This window comes from Molossus molossus, unplaced genomic scaffold (assembly GCF_014108415.1).
Source record: "Molossus molossus isolate mMolMol1 unplaced genomic scaffold, mMolMol1.p scaffold_m16_p_6, whole genome shotgun sequence".
Taxonomy (NCBI): domain Eukaryota; kingdom Metazoa; phylum Chordata; class Mammalia; order Chiroptera; family Molossidae; genus Molossus; species Molossus molossus.
This window is the reverse complement of record NW_023425399.1, coordinates 62,415,708-62,431,836: the sequence shown is the minus strand read 5'-3', so window position 1 is coordinate 62,431,836 and position 16,129 is coordinate 62,415,708. Positions and strand designations below refer to the sequence as shown.

Genomic DNA, 16,129 nt, shown 5'->3' with positions numbered 1-16,129 from the left:
TCCCATGATTTTATCAGTTCTTTCTATGCAAACTTGTCCTGTAGGCACCTTGGTGAGGAACCCTCTTTTATTTCACGTTAGTATCCATATGGCATTTAGCATAGCACCTAGTTGGTGCTCAATAAACATTTGTTAAATATATAAATAAGTGATGAATGAGGGTGACATAAAAATGAAGTTTGCCAATAATGTGAGTTTTATCCTTGCTGTTTAGGTTTTGCCTAAAATTGCTGTAAGCAGTGAAAGATATGCCAAGTGGAGAATGAGGACACATCCTAGCCCTACTCCAGGCCAGTGGCTGGCCCCTGGATCACCACACTCAGTCTGAGTAAGTACACTGTGCAAGTGGGCTCTTGAATTCACATACTTCATTATGATTACGACTCTTTCCTTGGGAGAAGAAAATGAAATAGGGAGGTCCTGTGAATGCTCTTGATATCTGAGGCCCTGCCACATGGCTTCTCCTTACCAGTGACATCAGAAAGTATGTCAGTTCTGAGTGTAGATGTATTAACAAACCCATGACAATCAAATACCCATGGCCTACACTCTAGATGGTGCAGGGCAATGGCATGATCAGCAGTAAAAGGAAGAAGAAAGCCATGAAAACCCCAAAACTATGTGAATATAAACCCCATGATTAAGACAAGGATAAAGATTTGTTTTCAAATTATTTGGTTTCTAGGTCCCTGAAAAACCATGTTCTCTGTGCTAGACATAACCATTCTTGGTTTAGTTCAACAAATGTTTATTGAGTACAGGATGTTTATATGTAGGTAGGATCTAAATACAGGTCATTGAACCCAGGGTATGCATAAGGTTCTTGCTAGGAGCTGGTGCTTGAACAGAAAGGTAACTAAGGCAAACCTCTGCCCCCAAGTTCACAGTCCAGTTGGGGAGGAAATATGGCAACATGCAATTTATAAAATAGAAAGCTAAGTGCTGCTCTTTATACACAGGGACAGGACTCACCCCGAGCTCTGCCTTGGTGATCAGGAAAGGCTCCCGGGGGAAGGAGGTCTCCTAAGGGGTTACTAGGATGAAGTTTCTCTGTATCAGCATATCATCACTTATTTTCCACGTGTTGAGCCTCTTAAAAGATGATGAAAAGAGAACTCTGGTGGTCTTGTGCCAGAGCTGACTTGGCAGGTAGAAACTTGGGATAGTAAGCCAACATTTTTCTGCATTGTCTAATGTAGTGAATACCTTGGGACAAGCTTCCTACCTCCCATTCATCCTGCTTTGTTTATCTTCCCGAAACAAGTGCTACGTGGTGTGCTTTTCCACCAGCCAGCATCTGGGGAGTCTGCGAGCCCTTTGGTAGCCTGAGCTAGATTTATGCAAAGATCTCCATGTCACCCTTCCCACCAGTGGTCAGGTGCTGCCACATGTGTGTAACACCCGAGGTGTTCCAGCCTGGGGCCAACGTGATGTGGTGGGCAGCTAATTGTGTTTTCTTTTGGGACTAGGAATGAAGAGAGCTGTGAACTGATAAGGGAGTGAACCATGCTAATTTACTGAACACTTAACTAAAATAAAATATTTATTGTTTACTCAACCTTGAATGCAACTGATGTTTTTAAAACAAAAGTCCAATCAAGAGAGAGAACAAAATCTCTAATCCTAAATCCCAGTGTATTAGTTTAAAACCAAACCTATATGCTTTTAATTTATTATACTAGATAAAATAATGGCATAAAAATATTTTAAATTCAGCTGCTCTGCATTCTGTTTGGCTTCCTGGCAGCCCTGAGGATAAGTAATAAGAGGGCAAGAGGTAAAATAGAAGGACATCCCTACAAATGCTGTTGATGAGACCTAGCTCGACTTTTCCCATTCAGTCTGCTGGAGATCATGTGTTGTCTGCCTCTGGATTTCTAACAGAGCCAGTAGTTGAGCACGCCCATGCTCTGTCCGCAGCTGTGCCTGGCCTTCTGATGGCAGCCAGAGGATATCCTCACCTCTTCTTTTCTCACATTTCAGCTCTCAATTAATTTTTCTCATTTATAAAATGAAATAATAACACATAGTCTGAATACTTCAGAGTTCTGTGATAGTCAATTAGGATCAATCTAGTTATTCATTCACTTTTCCTTTTATTTTTTTCCAGAAGTACAGAGACAAACATCCAGTAAGAATAAAAATATCTGGTTTCTTCTTTTTTTTTTTCAATCCTCACTGGAGGATATTTTTCCTTTCCTGACAGAGTAGGAAGGTGGGAGGGAGGGAGGAAGGGAGAGAGGAAGAGAGAGAGAAATATTGATGTGAGAGAGACACATCAATTGGTTGCCTCTTGCATGATCCCAACTAGGGCTGGAGATCAAATCGCAACGGAGGTATGTGCCCTTGCCTGGAATCAAACCCGCAACTCTTTGGTGTGTGGGCCAATGCTCTAACTGCTAAGCCAAACTGGCCAGGGCATATCTGGTTTCTTGATAAGTTTAACATGACAGGCACTTGTAAGTTAGGTCAAGAACATTTGGTTGAATTGAATACAGGCCACTGAGTGTTCACTCCAGAGCTATTAAATGTATACCTGTGATGTGTTAGGACTTGTGTGCTAGGTGCTAGGGGTAGAACTGTGAACAGGGCAGACACAGCCCTGTCCATTGAAACTATCAGGACAAATGAGTGGGTAATTGGATGATGATGTGAAGATGTTGTAAAAGGAGAGTGCCTGGTACTATGTGAGTGTGTATGTGGTCAACAGTGACAGATCTGGGAAGTCTTCTCAGATGAAGTGAAACTTATGCTGGGATCTGAAGGAGGTGTTTGAGTTAACCAAATGAAGGAAGAGTGAGAGAGGACAGCATTGGGGATCTCAGTACAAACATCTTCAGGTTTGTCAACACAGTGCCAAACATTTAGGTGATTGGTGAGTTTGAGTTTTTGTCTGATTTTATTTTATGTTTTTAGTACTGATACATAGGGTCTGTATGTACCCAGAATGCTTCACCAATGATTAATATATAGACATCCAAGTGCAAGGCAGATTTTAGCGGGTCAAATCACCACCCTAAGTGGTCATATGCCCAGAGTAAAGTGTAAGTCTGCCTACACTTGGGGTGGGAGCTTGAGTAGGGCATGTACTGTTTGCTGGTAGAGATATGGAAAGACCCTCCTTTTCAGGGGCTCTTCATGGATATTTTCCTGGTTCTTGGGACACAACCAGATCCTGAATTTCTTGTTTCAAGACTTATCCAATGAAGGTAATGTTTTTCTTGACAAAAGAGGATTTCTCCTCAGCAGAAAAGGAAGTAAAAATGTGGTAATATGCAAATGACAACTTAGTGGAGACTGACTTCAGGGTGCTGTCTGCTATTTTCTCACATCACCTACAGATGGGGTAAATAACCAACATGTTTGCCTGTGGCTAAGAAGTTTCCTGGAATGTGAGACTTTCAGTGCTCAAACTGGGAAAGTCCTGCCATGCCTACCTCCACAGAGTTATTTGGGCAGGAGAAGAACTCCTTCCAGGCTAGAATAACACAAGATGTGTGAGTAGTCCTGCTGTTCTCCCATTTTGTCCAAGTTTCCATTAAACAAATGTCAGTACATTTAGAGATACATTTGCTGCTCTCTGGACCACCAGCTCCTTGCCCCTTAGGTAAGATCTTATAGGAAAAAATAAAAATATGCCCCAAATAAGACAAATGATTTTATTATTATTTTTTTAATTAATTTTTGTTACAGATGTTTCTCCTTTTCCCCCCACTGATTCCCCCCTCCCCCCTCCCTGCCCTGTCCCCAGTTTGTTGTCCATGTCCACTGTTCATGCATACATGCATATAAGTTTTGTGGTTTATCTCTCCCCCACCACCCCCTCTTCTGGGGATGGTCAGTCTGTACCCCACTTCCACGTCTCTGGGACTACCCCATTCCTCAGACTGTTATGATCATTATATTCCACAAATAAGTGAGATCATATGATACTTGTCTTTCTCTGTTTGGCTTGTTTCACTTAGGATAATACTTTCCAGGTCCCTACATGTAGTCTCAAAGGATAAGAGATCTTTCTTTCTTACAGCTGCGTAGTACTCCATTGTGTATATGTACCACAGCTTTTTTTATCCATTCGTCTACTGATGGACACCTGGGCTGTTTCCAGATCTTAGCTATTGTAAATAGTGCTGCTACAAACATGGGGGTGCATATATTCTTCCTGATTGGTGTTTCAGTCTTCTTAGGGTATATTCCAAGAAGTGGAATCACTGGATCAAATGAAAGTTCAATTTTTAATTGTTTGATGTAACACCATATTGTTTTCCATAGTGGCTGCACTAGTCTGCATTCTCATCAGCAGTGTCCTAGAGTTCCCTTTTCCCCACACCCTCGCCAACCACTTGTTGTTTGATGATTTGTTGATGGCGGCCATTCTGACAGGTGTGAGGTGATACCTCATTGTTGTTTTAATTTTCATCTCTCAGATGATTAGTGATGTTGAGCATTTCTTCACATGTCTCTTAGCCATTTGTATGTCCTGTTTGGAGAGGTGTCTACTTAGTTCCTCTGCCCATTTTTTAATTGGGTTCTTTGTCTTCCTTTTGTGAAGTTGTATGAGCACTCTATATATATTGAAAATTAACCCCTTATCTGATATATCATTGGCAGTTATGCTCTCCCATACAGTGGGTAGCCTTTTCGTTTTGATGATTGTATCTTTCACTGTGCAGAAGCTTTTGAGTTTGATGTAGTCCCATGTGTTCATTTTCTCCTTTGTTTCTATTGCCTTAGGTGATGTATCAGTGAAAATTCTGCTGTGTAAGATGTCTGAAAATTTTGTTGCCTACAGTTTCTTCTAGGATTTTTATGGATTCATGAGTCACATTTAAATCTTTTCTCCATTTTGAGTTTATTCTTGTGTATGGTGTAAGTTGATAGTCTAGTTTTATTTTTCTGCATGTAGCTGTCCAATTTTCCCAGCACCATTTATTAAAGAGGCTGTCCTTACTCCACTGTACGCTCTTGCCACCTTTGTCAAATATTAATTGAGCATATTATCTTGGGTTCATTTCTGGGTTCTCTTTTCTGTTCCACTTGTCTATATACCTGTTCTTGTGCCAGTACCAGGCTGTTTTGATTACGGTGGCTTTGTAGTATAACCTGAAATTTGGTAATGTGATCCCTCCAACTTTGTTCTTCCTTTTCAAGATTGCTGTGGCTATTCGGGGTCTTTTTTGATTCCATATGAACTTTTGAAGTACTTGTTCTAATTCTGTAAAGTATGCCGTTGGTATTTTGATGGGGATTCCATTGAATTTATAGATTGCTTTGGGTAATATGGACATTTTAATGATGTTAATTCTCCCAATCCATGAACAGGGTATGTGCTTCCACTTTTTTTATATCTTCCTCTATTTCTTTTTTTCAATGACCTGTAGTTTTCTACAAATAGGTCCTTTATTACTTTGGTTAAATTTATTTCTAGGTATCTTAATTTTTTTGCCACAGTGGTAAATGGGATTGTTTTCTTAGTTTCTCTTTCTGTGAGTTCATCATTGGTGTATAAGAATGCCATCGATTTCTTGATGTTAATTTTGTATCCTGCTACTTTGCCAAATTCATTTATTAAGTCTAGTAAATTTTTGTTGGAGTCTTTGGGGTTTTCTACGTATAATATGTTATCTGCAAATAATGACAGTTTCACTTCCTCCTTTCCAATTTGGATCTCTTTTAGTTTTTCTTCCTGTCTGATTGCTGTGGCTAAGACTTTCAGTACCATGTTAAATAAGAGTGGCAAAAGTGGGCATCTTTGCCTTGTTCCTGTTCTTAAGGGAAATGCTTTTAGTTTTTGCCTATTGAGTATAATGTTGGCTGTAGGTCTTTTATATATGACCTTTATGATGTCTAGATATGATTCCTCTATTCCCACATTGCTGAGTGTTTTTATCAGAAATGGATGCTGGATTTTGTTGAAGGCTTTTTCGGCATCTATTGATATGATCATGTGGTTTTTATTCTTCATATTATATATGCGGTGTATCATGTTTATTGATTTGCGAATATTGTACCAACCTTGCATCCCTGGGATGAATCCCACTTGGTCATTCTGGATAATTTTTCTGGTGTATTGCTGAATCCGATTTGCTAGTATTTTGTTCAGGATTTGGCATCTATGTTCATCAGAAATATTGGCCTGTAGTTTTCTTTCTTCGTAGTGGCTTTTTCTGGTTTTGGAATTAGAATTATGCTGGCTTCATAAAACAAGTTTGGAAGTCTTCCTTCTTCTTGAATTTTTTGAAATAGTTTGAGGAGAATGGGTGTCAGTTCTTCTTTGAATGTTCTGTAAACCTCCCCCGTGAAGTCATCCGGGCCTGGGCTTTGGTTTGCCGGGAGAGTCTTGATTACCTCTTCAATTTCTTCTGTTGTTATTGGTCTGTTCAAGTTTTCTATCTCTTCCTGGCCCAGTTTTGGGAGACTATGTGTTTCTAGAAATTTGTCCATTTCACTTAGATTGTCGAATTTGTTGCCATATAATTGTTCATAGTAGTTGTTAACGATCTTTTGTATTTCCGGGGTGTTGGTTGTTACTTCTCCTCTTTCATTTCTGATTTTGTTATTTGGGTTCTCTCTCTTTGTTTCTTGGTGAGTCTAGCTAAGAGTCCATCAATCTTGTTTTTCTTTTCGAAAAACCAGCTCTATGTTTCATTGATGTTTTGAATTGTATTTTTGGTCTCTATGTCATTTATTTCTGCTCTGATCTTTACTATTTTCTTCCTTCTACTTGCTCTGGGGTTTTCTTTTTGTTTGCTCTCTAGTTCTTTAAGTTGTGAGGTCAGATAGTCTATTAGAGATTTTTCTTGTTTTTTTGAGGTAGGCCTGTAGTGCTATGAACTTCCCTCTCAGAACTGCTTTCGCTGCATCCCATAGATTTTGTGTTGTTGTGTCTTCATTTTCATTGATTTCCAGGAAGGTTTTAATTTCTTCCTTGATCTCCTCAGTGACCCATTCATTGTTTCATAACATGCTATTTAGTTTCCATGTGTTCAAATGTCTTTGTATGTTCTTCTTGCAATTGATTTCTAGTTTCATGCCATTATGATCTGAGAAAATGCTTGATATGATTTCAGTCTGCTTGAACTTGTAGAGATTTAGTTTGTGCTTTAACATGTGGTCTGTCTTTGAGAATGTCCCATGTGCACTTGTGAAGAATGTGTATTCTGTAGTTTTGGGGTGTAATTCTCTGTATATATCTATTAAATCCATTTGGTCTAGTGCTTCATTTAGAGTCTCTGTTTCCTTGCTAATTTTTTGTCTAGAGGATCTATCCAGTGATGTCAGTGGGGTGTTGAAGTCCCCTGCTATGATTGTATTGCTATCGATTTCTCCTTTGAAGTCCTCCAGAAGATTTTTAATGTATTTTGGTGCTTTTATATTGGGTACATATATGTTCATCAAGGTTATATCTTCCTGTTGGATAGATTCTTTTAATATTATGTAGTGGTCTTCTTTGTCTCTAGTTATGGCCTTCATTTTGAAATCTATTTTATCAGATATGAGTATTGCTACCCCAGCTTTTTTTCCCTTTCCATTTGCTTGGAAGATTTTTTTTCCATCCCTTCACTTTCAATTTATGTGAGTCTTTTGTTGTGAGGTGGGTCTCTTGTAAATAACATATAAATGAGTCATGCTTTCTTATCCATTCAGCTACTCTGTGTCTTTTTATGGGAGCATTCAACCCATTTACAATCAAGGTGATTATTGATATGTACTTATTTATTGCCATTTTTGTTTAGTGTGGTTCTGTTTTTCCTCCCATTTCTCCTGCTAATTACAGCTGTCCTTTTAACATTTCTTGCAGTGCTTGTTTGGTGGTCATGTATTCCTTTAGCCTTTTTTTTTTTTTTTTTTTTTTGTCTGGGAAGCTCTTTATTTGACCTTCTATTTTAAATGATAGCCTTGCTGGGTAGAGTAGTCTTGGATTCAGATCCTTGTTTTTCATGACCTTGATTACTTCATGCCATTCCCTTCTGGCCTGTAGTGTTTCTTGTGAGAAGTCAGCTGAGAGCCTTATGGGGTTTCCTTTGTAGGTAACCTGTTGCTTATCTCTTGCTGCTTTTAGGATTCTCTCTTTGTCTTTAATTTGTGGCATTTTAATTACTATGTGTCTTGGTGTGGGCCTGTTTGGGTTCTTCTTACTTGGGTCTCTCTGTGCTTCTTGAACGTGAATGCCTTCTTCCTTCACCAAATTAGGGAAGTTTTCTGTCACCCTTTTTTGAATATATTCTCTTACCCTTGCTCATTTTCTTCTTCTTCGGGGACTCCTATGATACGAATATTATTACGTTTTCAGTTGTCCCACAGTTCTCTTAAGCTGTCTTCCTGTTTTTAAATCCTTTTTTCCTTTTGTTTTTCTGATTGGTTGATTTTTTCTACCTGTCTTCTAATTCACTGATTCGGTCCTCAGCTTCCTCTACTCTGCTTTTTAGACCTTCCAATGTGTTTTTCATTTCTGATATGTCATTTTTAATCTTTTCTTGGTGGTTTTTAATTTCCAGTTGGCTTATTTTCAGCATCTCTATGTCCTTACACATGCTGTTGAGCTTCCTCAAGTTCATGGCTCTGAATTCTTGTTCTGTTAACTTGCTTAACTGCACCTCATTTATCTCTTCTTCGGTAGAGGTCTCTTTTTATTTCATTTGGCTTTTGTTTCTGTGTTTCACCATTTTGGCTATTACAGTGGGCTTTAGAGTCTGGCAAATTTTCCCTGTGGGTGTTGGTGTTCTGCTGTTTGTGGCTTCCTCTCCTGGGTTTGGATGAGGCAGGGAGGACCCACTTTAAATACCACTGTCAAGTCTTAAGTTTCCTGGTTATAGTTGGTAGCCCAGGGATGGTACAGTTATCCTCTAGTTTTATTTTTGCCTGGAGGCTATTAGTAGAGATCACCTGAAGAACTTTGGTTTCTTAGTTGCCTGAAAAACTCCCTCAGGTGCTCAGTGTAAGAGGATTTTCCGAGGGTTTGGCAGATGCTGGTTGGTAATAGGCCTCAATTAGCATTTCAATGTCCACCAGGTGGGGTTGAATCTCTGAGGGAGGGGCTGCTGCCTCTCCCCAGGGCCCTGGGAAGGAGCCACAGTCCTGCGTGGCTGCACTCAGCAAAAGCTCTGAGCACCCTCCAAATCCCGAGTGTCCCCACACAGTTCCAGTCCAGTCTGCCTTCCCTGTGCTGGAGCCCAAGGTGAGTAGCTGCTGCCAATTTAGCCTCTGTCCAGACTCTGCATTGTGGAGCTGCCTGGGACTTTTAACCCGAGGGCACTGCTCCCAGCTAAGGGTGGCTGAGTCTACGGCACCAGCCAAGGAAGTAGCACACAGCCGAGTTCACAGGACTCAGCTGCAGTTGCCGGATGCAGCCAAGGCGGCGGCAGCTTCTAGCCGCGTCCCCTGGTCCTAGCCGAGTCTGCTGGTCCCAGCCCAGGCTGCTGCGGACTGTGGGCTCCTGGCCCCCTCTCGTGTCCTCACAAGCCTACCAGAATTGAGTCAGTGTCCCTGGTTATGTGGTCCTCCAGGCTGCCTTTCGGTTGCCCCTTCCTTACGATTTGTCTTTATTTTTGTTGTAAATCCAATTTGGTCCTGGGAGATGGTCTGTGTAGTTTCAATTCACTCCGCCGCCATTTTTTTTAATCAATTAAGACAAATGACTTTAAAATGACCTCTACAAAACACCCTTGGAGAAGCATAAATGTCACAAAATATCACATATCCTTTTATAAGTTAAGAGAATGGGTCTCAGTGTGCCTTGGGTGTCAGCCTCCACCCTGTTGTGTGGCCTTAAACTAGCTGCCTCACCCTGTCAAGTGTCCTCATCTGCAAAATGGAGATAACGACCCTGGAAAGATCAAAGGACAAAACTTGCAAGACACAGGGAAAGTAGTTTCTCAATAACTGCAACTATTGTTATCATTGTTGTATTTATGCTATATTTATCTTAGAAAGCTGAAAGTTGGCTAAATAACTTAATATGTAAAATGATATAGCCTCTATTTAAAAAAGTAATTTCTATAAATAATGGACATCAGTGCTATTTTATAACATAGGAGCCCTTAAGGCTGCCTTCCTTTGGAGGCCTCATTTCACATTCTAAATATATATGGAAAAATATCTATTTTTCTTATTACATTTCTGAACAATTTGGAAAGGTTTTCTCTAAGCTGTAAAATTTTGAGTTTTATTTAAAACAATTTATTCATTTTGTATTTGTGATTTTAAGTTTACTATATTTGCATTGTTAACTGAGCATAAATAAATCAGAAGCCTTTACTAAAATTAACGAAAAGTTTTTTTTAAGGGTTTTAGTAATTTGAAAATCTGGAAACACTACCAGGCACAAAGGTAAAGGAAATGTTGAGAGTTTTTATGATTTTGAGAAGAATCAGTCCTACACCTTAGCTTCTGAATTGGGCCAAGATGGTTATCGTCCAGAAGTCAAGTGGTCTGTATAATGAATGTCAAGTGATCTGGGCACATGGACATTCTTTCCTAAGTTCTTCAGAGGGTTATCTATAAGATTTATATATCTTCAGCCATTGATGAATAACTGAAAGTTTCAAAAGTTTAAGTCCTCAGGCAAGTTAAAGTAAAAAAGAAAAAAATCTTCTTCAAGTTTCAGCCCATTCTGATTTAAGTGATTTTGTTAGTTTGGCTATGGTGACTCCATCTTGTTTCTGTACTCTTTCCTCAATATATAAATTGATAAGAGTCATTATTTAACCAATATGCTGGTTCCCTGGAAGACTCTAGGAAACTTGCCAGGTGTGAACAGCTTTTTCCCTAGGGGTATTTGTTAAAAACAATGAGAGGCAACTGTTGAACATTTCAGCTACCCAAGGCACTGGATAACAGTTGGAACAAACAAAAGGCTACCCCAAAAGCTTAAAAGATAAATATGAAGAATAAGAGGTCCTTATAGGGATTTAAATAACTTCAACATATTCTTGTAATTCTAGAAGGCATGTTCATTCAAAAGGTTGTGTACATGCCCAGGGCTCTGCACATTCTCAGGAAAAAGTTGAGCTCTCATTTTTGACGAACTTTGAGGCTCTGTATGAGTGAGAAGTGAGGATAAGACAGAGTTATAAACTTCCTGACTGAGGCCCACAGAGCCCTTGGCTAATACTTAGGAGACTTACTGGTTCCAGGCATATAAGAAATGTCTTTTTAATAATTAGCTGACTACAAAACTAACCAAGAAGAGAGTTTAGTGGCCACATGCAACATAAAATATAGAATTAGTTCAGAAAAGTCACCAAACAAACAGATAACAACAATAGCAATGAATAGCAACAACAAAAATTCTGGGGAGGGGAGAGAATCTAATTTCCTGAGTTTTCACATTTATTATTTAAAATATAAGCAGTATAGTATATAATATAGAATTTCAACAAAAAATTATGAGACATGCAAAAGAAAAAGGCCCATAAGAAGGGGAAAAAAATAAATTATAGAAACTATTCCTAAGGAAGCCCAGGTGTTAAACTTACTAGACAAAGATTTTAAATAAACTATTTTATATACGCACAGAATTAAATGAAATAATGAGAATAATGCCTTACCAAATAGACATTATCAACAAAGAGATATAAATGATAAAAAAGACTCAAATAGAAATTATGGAGTTTAAAAGTTTAATAACTAAAATAAAACATTAATTCAAATGTTTCAAAAGCAGATTTGAGTAAACAGAAGGAAGAATTAGTGAACTTTAAGATAGGTCAATTGATATTATCTAGTTTAAGGAGCAGAAAAAAGAATGATGGAAAATAAACAGAAGCTAAGAGGAGACCTGTTGGACACCATCAGGTAGAGCAACAAAAACACAAGAAAAGTCTCAGAAGGAGAAGAGACAAGATAGGGCAGAAGAATATTTAAGAAAATAATGACTCAAAACTTGACAATTTTGATGGAAAAGATTAATCTAATATACAAGGAGCTCAACAAATTCTTCCAGTTAAGATAAACTTAGAGAGTCAAACCTAGATACAGAAAAATAGAAAGTTATAAAAGAGAATCTTTAATAGAACAAGAGAGAAGCAGCTCATTAATACAACAGATATTTAATATAAAAAATAGTTGATTTCTCATCAGAAAAAAATGGAGGCTATAAGAGAGTTGAATAATTTATATTTTTTATTTATTTGTTTGTTGCATTTTATTTTTATTGAGATATTGATCTATAGCATCATGTAAGTTTAAGGTGTATAATATGTTGATTTTATAGACCTATATATTGCAGTATGATTACTACCATAGCATTAGTTAATACTTCTATCATGTCACATAATTATCTTTTTATTTTGGTGGGAACAATTAAGTGGATGACATATTTGAAAGAAAAACATTGTCAACCAAGAATTCTATATCCAGTATAACTATCTTTCAAAAATAAAGGAGAAATAAAGACATTCCCAGATAAACAAAAATGGAGAGAATTTATTACTAGCAGATGTGCCCTACACAATACAAAAGAGAGTCTCTAGGCTGAAATAAAAGGACACTAGATAGTAACTCAAATCCATAGAAAAGACCTTAAAAGCACTGGTAAAGACAACTACATAGGTACATAGAAAATATAAATATACTTTTATTTGTAACTCCTTATTTTCTCCTCTCTGATTTAAAAGACAACTGTTTTGATATAATATTAAAATTAAGTTGGCATTAATCTGAGCTAGATTGTTATAAATTCAAGTGTTAGTTTTAATTTTTGGTGCAAGAGAAAATAACTAAAAAGTTATAGTAAAAGAGAGGATGAGGGAATTAAAATGGCACCATCTTTTTGCCTATTACCCAGCAAAAAGCAGCTCTATCAGAATTTTTCCTAACCACTTTTCTTTCATGTGTTCCTTATCAATGGTTTATTTTTTTCCAAGACATATTCATTAATATCTAACTAAACAAGTAAACAAACACATCCATGCAATCACTCATATAAATATGCTTAAAAATGAAATATGCACATATTTTAAATATATATGTATGCATATTTTAATATATTATTTGGAAATAGGTTCCCCTTTATACTCATCCTTATTTTCTAATGTTTTTCTGTAAAGGAAAATGATTCTGAACAATTTCTTATGAATCCTTCCAGATAGTTTAAATTCACATATCATTATCTAATGTTTTTTTGTGTAAAAACTATTTGCACAAATGAGATCATATGATACACTAATTTGCATTCTGCTGCTTTTATGGAATATTTCTTGGTTATTTTTTATATTGGCCCATATAGATTAACCTCATTTTCATTCTTTTTTAATCCCTATATAGATATTCTATTGTATGAGTGAATCATAATTTATATGCCTTATTGTAAGATTGTTATTTCTGTTTTTTGTTGTTGTTGTTATTACAGATAATACTGCAGTGACCATTACTATACACACACATGGGCATACCTTTGTGACTGGATCTGTAGGACAAATTCATAGCTGAGAAATTTCTGACTCAAAGGCTTGCATATTTCAAATTTGGTAAGTTCTGCCATATTGAGCTCCCAAAAGAATATTCTAAATCACATTTCTATCACTAATATAAGAAACTGTCTAGTTTTAAACCATAATAAATATTTGGTATTATTAAGCTTTTAGGTTTATGTTAATAAATAAATAGAGAATATTCAGTTAATTTGCATATACTTAATTTTAAATGAGATTGAGTGTCTTTTTTTGGCCATTTCTATTTTTGTGTTTGTGACCTGCCTAATTGACTTTTTAAGAGTATTTTAATGAGTTGGTTATCTTTTATTATTTAGTTATAAGAGAAGAACCAGGTTTTTGAATCTGAGTTACACTTATTTGATGTTGGGGAAATTTTAAAAAATTTTATTGAATTTATTGGGGGTAATATTGATTAATAAAAGTATATAGGCTTCAGGTGTACAATTCTATAATATGTTGTCTGTATATTGTATTGTGTGTTCACCATCCAAAGTCAAGTCTCCTTCCGTCACCATTTATACCCCCTTTACCCTCTCCTATCTCCTCCATCTTCCTTTTCCTCTGGTAATCACCATACTGTTGTCTGTGTCTATGAGTTTATTTTTCTTAATCCCTTCATATTTTTCTCCCAGTCCCCCAAACTCTAACAGCTGTTGGTCTGTTTTCTATGTCTATGTCTATGAGACTGTTTCTATTTTGGAAATTTCTTAATCTCTATTGAATTCCCCTTCCTTTGTCTATGAAATGGGAGTGGATTGTCATACTTCATGGGGGTGTGTGGGAAAATGCTTACACATCTTTGATGCTTAATAATCATTAGTCTCCCTCCATCTTCAAAGTAGCAAAGCTGTATGTTGAATTCTCCTTCTGCTTCAAATTTCTGTACTTTCTTCTGCCATCAGCCAGAGAAAGTGCTGTACTTTTAAGGACCACTTGATCATCTCCCTAAAGGTCAGCTATGCCTTAAAACATAACCCAATCATGGGAGTAGTAGCTCATTATACTCACAGGTTCTGGGGATTAGGCAGGGAATCCTGGGATGGAGGTCCACTTTTTAGAATTCTGGCTACCATAGCAGTGGTACTTTTGTACTTTTTGCAGATACAGGCTTTGGGTGGAGCTCTGCTAAATAGAACAAGTCAAGGTTGAGCTGCTGTGGGAGGCGAGGGGAAGGGAAGTTTGGAGCTCCACCACTGGGGTCTCTGCTTAAGGCATTCCCCCAAACCTAAGATCATTATTTTGAAAGTAACAGGTTTAAAGCATTAAAGCTACTTCTAGAACTCATATGTTCTTCATATGTTCTACTGGAAAGGCTGAAACATTTGTTCATTAGTACTTTCTGTGAATAGTTTATCAAGATAGATTTTACTGAAATAAGATGCTGAGTGAATAAGCCAGAGGACTAATATGTTTTGATAAAACAGGACAGAGTACCTGAGAGGTTAGCTGACCCACACAAGATCATGCCAAGCTGGGATTCAGATCCAGGTCTGCTTGACTCCAAACTCAAAGGCTCTTCTGTATAACATTCTAATACTACTGCCACACACCAAGCTAGCCCATGAGAGACATCACCATGAAAGACCCTAGATTTCCTGTTTTGCTTTTCCATGCCTCAAGCAAGGGTAAATTTGACATTGGGAACTCAGATTGCTGTGGTTTCCTAGACTTGTACTGCGAAGTGATGAACACAGCCCTTTGATTGACTAAGCTATTATATCTGTACCTACAAACCTGAAAGCATCCTAACAGATTTCAGAGCAGAGTTGTACTTTTCCTTTCCAAATACTGGGCTCTAAATGCCACAAAGCCCTTTGGTGCATGACTTTTGTAAAAAAAGGAGTAGTTCCTGCCCAGCTGGAGTAGTTGAGTTGGTTGAGCATCATCCTGTGCACCGTTTTGCTGGTTTGACTCCTGGTCAGGGCACATACCTGGGTTGCAAGTTTGATCCCTGATGGGGCATGTATGGGAGGCAACCAATCGATCAATGTTTATCTCTTTCTCTCTCTCTATCTTCCTCTCTCTAAGCATGTCCTCGGGTGAGGATTAAAAATAAAATATAAAAGGAGTACTTCCCAAATTTCAACTGAATGAATGTTTTGATAAAGAAAAAAAAATGTTACTTGCCACATTTCTGGACATTACGTATTATTTAGTAATATATTCTATTATTGCTTATTGTCAACCTCCCCTACTATTATAAGAGGTAGGCTTATTTTATGCACTGCTGAATTCCCAGTACCTAGAACAATGCCTGCTTATTAAATTTGTTGAATGAATAAATAGATTTTCGGGATAAATCAAATGAAAAATGACTGTATTATTTATTGATGCATAGGAAAATATAAAGTACATAGCAAAATGTTAACAGTTTATTTTACATGTTGGGAGCTGCTTTTCATATTATTTTTGCTCATGTAAATTTTGTAATTTTTTTTTTTACAATGAACTTGTTTCTCACATACTAAAAAAATGAATACAAAGGCCACATAGGCAGAATGTGTAAATAAATTCTGAAAGAGGTTGGTTGGGCAAATTCATGAAAGACAGATTTCTGAATAGATGTAACAGGATAATGGTTAAGATAGACCACAGTTTCAACCTCCTTCACCAACACTTTGTAGCAGTGTGACCCTAAGTTATTTATAAGCCTGAGTCTGAATGTCTTCACCTGAAAAACAGGGATAATAATA

At 37.4% G+C, this 16,129-nt stretch overlaps 1 long non-coding RNA gene across 1 annotated transcript; it reads left to right on the top strand.

Moving 5' to 3' along the window:
* Nucleotides 1-216: 216 nt before the first annotated feature.
* On the top strand, nt 217-13,461 carry LOC118618951. The gene is made up of 3 exons (XR_004957115.1): nt 217-328; nt 3,342-3,497; nt 13,352-13,461. It is a non-coding gene; the product is annotated as an uncharacterized LOC118618951 (long non-coding RNA).
* The last annotated feature ends 2,668 nt before the right edge of the window (nt 13,462-16,129 follow it).